Below are 6,627 nucleotides of genomic sequence, written 5' to 3'. Positions count from 1 at the left end.
TTGATGTTCTCTAATTTTCCGCCGCGTCCTGTCCTGCTTTTGCGGGTTCTTGCACAGTTTCCTTGCCAGAATATTTTTACGCGCTCGTAGGAAATTATTGCTGATGACATTCCGAGAGATTGCGAGAGCACAATACAAAACATTTGGCGCTAGACAGAAACTTAACGTTTTTCTCTGCATATATCCGAGCACAAGAACATTTTTACAGCTTTCGGGGTTTGCTTATATTTTAGGCAATCTGTAAGGGGGCCCTTATATTCAGTTATTTGCTTCCAGTTAGTAGGATTAGCTCCACTTTTTTTCACTAGGCAATAATACCGAAGTAGAATTAATAGATACTAATAAGGTATAACGACATATGTACATAACAATAGCCCGCAGCGGTGGCTCAGTGGTTATGGCACTCGGCTGTTCACCCGAAAGACGCGGTTTCGATCCCGGCCACGGCAATGGAATTTCTATGAAGGCAAAATTCTAGAGGCCCGTGCACTGTGCGATGCCAGTGCTCGTTATAAAGAACTCCAGGCGGTCGAAATTTTCGGAGCCCTTCACTACGGCGTCCCTCATGGCCTGAGTCGGTTTGGGATGTTAAACATCCATAACCCAAACAAATAAGTTGCCAAAGACAGTTATTCTCTTTAAGCTGGCATCATTATTAGCGCTTAGAAAAAACGAATGCTTGAATCGAGAATAAAATTACCGTAGAAAAGTCTTGTGTATTTAAACTATTTATTTTCTGTGCCCAAGCGAAGTCTGGTTTTATGTCATTTTTGTTGCTCCACTGTGATCACGTTTCATGCAATGTGCGAGCCTCCTTCTCTTTGCTTTCTTCTCTTATAAGTTGATTATTTATTTGATTTGTAACATATTATTTTTTTACCGCTGCACTGTACTGCAAACTGCACAAGGAAGCAGAGGCCTTGCCAGGCGCTACAGGTCGTTTGCCTCAGCTTCTTCTTTCTTCGTAAGGAAGAAATAAAGTCTTTGAAGTTTGAAATTTGAGATTGTTTCTGCGCTACAAAAAAAAAACATAAATGCAAGCGAAAGAACTGTATCGGGTGTTACATTTGCGGTAAATATTACAGCTTAAAAATACTGAAAGACAATAAGCATTCCAAGCACCTTAAGAAATGCATGGACGAGAAGTGCGACGTTTCCCTACAAACTCTGTGCCTCGGGCTCATTCGCTGTTGTAAGGCAATTACTCCATTACCATTTGTTTTGACGGACTGGAGTGCTGCCACCGTTCGTTAGTTTAATTCTTTCGGAACACTGTGGCTACTATACTGAGTGCAAGGGCTCCTTGGATATAAATCACCAGCGTTCCCGTTCATGAATATTTTGGCAAAGGGGCTACATATTAATATTAATTACAATCCTCTGCTCACATAAATTATGCGTTCAAAACTGCCAAATTGTGACACGTTTGAACCTAATTGCTGAAACAATCACCATGGTCTAGCTGCGCTTGATCGTTCTTCAAAGAGGTTTACCTTTTGATTATATACTTTTTACATAATTAGTGCCGTTTTATTTCTCTTTTAGAACGATTTGCAATGTTGCATTAACTCGATTATCACAAATATGAACTTACACGTAATTGTTAGAAACCATGAACTAACACCTTCATGAACAACTGAAGCGCATTAAGTGCGATGCAGATGCCGGGCTGGAAAAGTATCAGCAAAAAAAATTCATTTCCTTTCCAGTCTTTAGGCATTGTTTTTATTTTGCTTCTTCTGCTTTTCGGGGTATTACATGTCAATAACAGGAACATATGCAAATGAAATCCAAAGTGTTTTCATTGCTGTTGCTTTGTGGCCACGTGTACTCTTAAAGATTGCCAGTAATCTCTGTGGGTTTACATGTGTGTTACGTCAAAAATCTACAGAAAATTTTTTTGGCTGCCGCAGAAACCTTATTTTTTCGCGCCGCAAGACTAACGGCACAAAAGAAAATTTTTATTTGCCTTCAGTGTATTTCTGGTCATTGCTTAACACTTTTAGCGCGCACGAACTTAAGTAAAACTGATGCGCAATTTCGGAATTAGAAAAAAAAAATTATGCCTGTGTGTCGCAAACACTTTAAATGGTCTTTATTCTTTGTCCACATGAGGGCTCCTAGGATTACCGGTGAATTTTTGGCACGACTCATTATTGCATGTAAGGCGTCTTGGCAGCCCTATTTATACGCTTGTTCCTTTAAAATGCTGGTGGTCCAGCTCTGCTAGACCAGGATATACGTAGCGAAAGCTCGGTGACATATGCATCGGAAGAGTGCATTCATTAGATGCGCCCTTACTAATGGTTAATGCTTGAGCCGTCGTGGCGGAGTGGTAGCGTCTCTGCCTCAAACGCCAGAGCCCCTGGTTCGATTCCGAGCCTCGGCTTTTTTTTTTTTGTTCAGTCAGTGTGCGGGGGGCTTCGGTGGCTTCCATAGATGCCGCCACCGAATACGTTGGTTAGCGGTTAAGCGCAGGCTCTGTTTAGGCGCGTTTATACTCCGGCGTACGTTTCTCGAAGATACGTTTCTAAGAAACCCGTGCATTCACTAGATGCGCCTTTATTCATTTTCAAACGTCGAGCCGTCGTGGTATGTGAACAAGTAGAACGTGAAATTAATGTCTTGGCTTATGCCGATGATGTGGCAATTTTTGTAGCGATCACAGGAGCATAGAACATGCGATGTCAGTTGTTCGCAGGTTTTGTGATGTAACCAATAGCGTTGTTAATCTGGACAAATGTTCGGGCCTTTGGCATGGGAACTGGGCATCAGTGGCTTTGTTTCAAACAAGTGTAAAATGGCCGCATGTCCCTTCCAAGTACATAGGTGTTCCTCTTGACAAGTATCGAGATAACGATGACTTTTGGAAGGAGAATATTCAAGAACTGTCTACGCGTACACAGAAAGGGTCGGGAAAGGAGCTGTCTATATTAGCGCGCGCAAACACATGTAGTGTATACCTGGTTTCAATACTGTGCTATTTGTTGTAGGTATTTCGGGCTCTCGACTTAACATTCAAAAGTTTCATCGTCTCTTCGAAGTTTTTGTTTGGCAGTCCTCATGAAAGAGGACTAAACGTGATAACTTATTTCTGCGTTTGAGAAAGGGGGTTTCTCTTTGCCACATTTGTACCTGAGGCAGGTGGTGTCAAGATTTGTTTCTTCGAGATCAGCGCTACCCTTTCCTGCGGACTTTTATTCAAGTGAGCCTATGTTCGGCTTTGCCAAACTATGTTGTTTCTACTGAAGACGGGGTGCGATACAGCTCAATTTTTGAAAGATGTGGTCTTTGCTTTCCGGTTTCTAAATGCTTGGTTCAGTTTGGAATACCTTTCAAATGTCACGCGAAAGAAATTGCTAAAAGATTTGCTTGATTGAGTCTTCCCTGAGCCAATATATCGATCTCTGTATAGTGGAGGCCAAGGAGGAAATGTTTCAAAAACGTTAAGGAAAATGGTGGTGCCAGCGGGTGCGAAGACGTTTTTCTTCAAGTTGCACTCTAGTATGTTGCCAGTTAAAACATGGATGGAGGATAAGGGATTGTTTTTACCGTGGTGTGCTGACTGCTGGTTATGTCACAAACCAGAGTCAATAGAACGCGTTTTTATTGATTGCTGGGATGCGCTGCTCTTTTGGGATGCCTGCAATAACGAAAAACTTACCCTTGACGCCGCATGGGATACGATTCGTGGACGTTGAGCCGGATCTTTATAAATACCATGTAATTTTCCTTCTTGGCCTGCAAAACATTTGGCGAAGCAGGATGGCTGTACGCCACTGCGATGAAGATGCGCGGTCTGTCCGAGATTACTTCAAAGAAAACATATTTCAGCTGCGTGAAGTGTACAAGGAGCTATGTTTTGGAGATTAAGCTATCGAGTGGATGGATGAGTTGTGTTCTTTGAAACAGTTTTGATTTTCTCACGTGAGTGAAACGCGTGTCCGCTCTTGATGTTTGAGAATGTAGCGCAGAACATGTTTGTGATCTGCTGTAAACTGTCGAAACAGGCAATAAAGAGAAAGAAAAGGAGCCGTCGTGGCGGAGTGGAAGAGTCTCCGCCAGGGACGCCAGAGGCCCTGGTTCGATTCCCGGCTTTTACGTCGTTTTTTTTATTCAATGAGTATGCGTGCCCTGTGATTTTTACGCAGCCCCCGAATATTTCACTGTACCAGACTCGGCGAAATCGGCTTTACATGGCGTATTGAATTTATCCCTTCAAAAGTTATGGTTGCTGAATTCACTTCACAGAAGTCGCGATAGTTTGCATTCTTATAGGCGTTACCGTATCCGATAGTTTTCCGCGCCTTTTTATTTTGTTAAAAAAAGGAGTTTGACGCAGTAAACATCCCCAACGCTCACTGATACTGTAGGGGAAGGTCGGAGAAAATTGTGTCTGCCTGACGGGGAAAGGCTTCTGGCTCTTACAGCTCGTCAAAGGACTCGGTGTTCTGAGTCGGCACTAAGTAGAAGGCAGTTCTGAGATAACTTGTAATTTCGTCGGCTCGGTCGGTAACGCAAAACGTGCAGCAAGCTTTCACGCAAAATTTGATCCTTGAAAGCCTGTTGATCCATGCGCAAAACGAAGCACCCTTCTGAGTTCCGAGCGTAAACGCCAAGAAAGAGAGAAGAATCATTTCTTACTTGCCGCGCAAGCAGCAACAAAAATCGGCATTCGGGCAGCGAAATTCGAAGGAAGGAAACTATGACGCAAACACCCTGCGGTAAAAACGGCGGCGCTTCAGGATAGTAGACTTAAACGCCACTACCACGCAGCGCGAGCGGCCGAGGTGAAGCGAGCGACGGAATCGTTAAGCGAATTAGGGCAGCAGTCGACACAGACGCTGCGACCAAGGCATTCACCAAACAGTTTTAGAACAGTCCGCACCGATACAGCTCCTCGGAATGCGATTGGTTTTGGCCCAAGAACGGTCTCCCTGCCATGACTCTGACCTAGCAGCCGATACTCTTACTGGTGTTTCCTGATAGCCGCTTTTCGACGCTCCGTTTTGCTAACGGTGCACCACTCACGTTGTAACACTTGTGACTGTGCTGTGTGCTCCTGTAATCATTATCAGCGTTCTCGGTGTTGCTGATATGATGACTGGCTCAGCGAAATGTTTTCAAAGAGTAAGAAACAAAACGCGCTGATTGATGCCATCTTCAAGAACACTGAGCCCGCCTAATTAAAGACAGGAGACAGAATAAAAATTGCTGGGATAAAAATTCCAAGAAAGATTAGATAATTAAATGTAGTGGTTTAGTTGAGAAGAGACCTAGTTATTTGTATGCAAACCACTGGATAGCAAGAAAAGGTAAAAAGAACAAATCCTGCTTGAGACACAAAGTATAAAATACTGAAAGAACACGAACATTGAAAAATATGCTCTTCCAAATTTAACCTACTTTACTGTAAAAACAGTGGTCAGTGTGAAAGGTACTAATGTAACAATAGCGGGTTCAAAGTAGTCGCCTTCTAAAAAGCAGAAAGCGCCGAGCGGAGTTCATCGCCTCGAGGTACGCAGCCCGATTTTAGTTTTTCCCCACGAATCTTGCATAATCAGTCAACTCTTTCGATTTTTTAAAAATTACTGCGCACCCGAAGCTGTCGGTAGGCATCCAGTAACCAATAAGCGTAAGATGCGTAATTACTAAAAGCTGATTAACCTGTCAGTCACCCTGCACTATACGTCATCGAACACTTTGCTCAAACAGTTTATTTTTTCGTAGCCGAAGAACTTTGTGCCCTTCCTGCAAGGAAATAGATCTATGCGTGTTTCAGCCGATATGACTCATGAGATAAAAAAGGATGTCTGAAGGAAAAGGGTGAAAGACAAAAAGAAAAAAGAAGGAACGAAAGACAGAAATATGGAAGAAGGAACGAGGAACGAAAGAAAGAAGGAAAGGAATAAAGGAAGAAGGAAGGAGAGAAAGAAAGAAGGAAGGAGAGAAAGAAAGGAAGAAAGAAAGAAAGAAAAGAAGGAAGGAAGAAAGAGAGAGAGACAGAGAGAAAGAAAGGAAGGAAGGAAGGAAGGAAGGAAGGAAGGAAGGAAGGAAGGAAGGAAGGAAGGAAGGAAGGAAGGAAGAGAGAAAGAAAGAAAGAAAGGAAGGAAGGAAGGAAGGAAGGAAGGAAGGAAGGAAGGAAGGAAGGAAGGAAGGAAGGAAGGAAGGAAGGAAGGAAGAGAGAAAGAAAGAAAGAAAGGAAGAAAGAAGGAAATAAATAAATAAATAAATAAAGAAAGAAAGAAAGAAAGAAAGAGAAAAAGAAACAAAGAAAGAGAGAAGCAACGGAAAAACAAAAGAATGAAGATTAATTGCTTGCTTTGCCAGTTGCAGGCGAGTTTGCCGGAAAAGCTTGGAAGCAGCGAGGGCAAAAACCAATATGAGAGGGAAGAATTCGCGACGACAACATGGGTGAGCGTCCCCAAAGAATAGCGAGAAGAGTCCCTCCTGAGGGAGCGCTTCTGAGTGCTCTCGAGTGGGAACACACAGTATTACACTGTTATGCGCGAACCGATTGCGGAGGCACAGGAAATGAATGCGGAAACCTGAAACAACAACACATACGGTTATCTTCCGGCAGCATTTGTGGTACGTCGCCTTCTTTGCTCTCCTTATTGCTCCGGC

Source organism: Amblyomma americanum, chromosome 10, assembly GCF_052857255.1.
Source record: "Amblyomma americanum isolate KBUSLIRL-KWMA chromosome 10, ASM5285725v1, whole genome shotgun sequence".
Taxonomy (NCBI): domain Eukaryota; kingdom Metazoa; phylum Arthropoda; class Arachnida; order Ixodida; family Ixodidae; genus Amblyomma; species Amblyomma americanum.
This window is presented reverse-complemented; position numbering follows the sequence as displayed.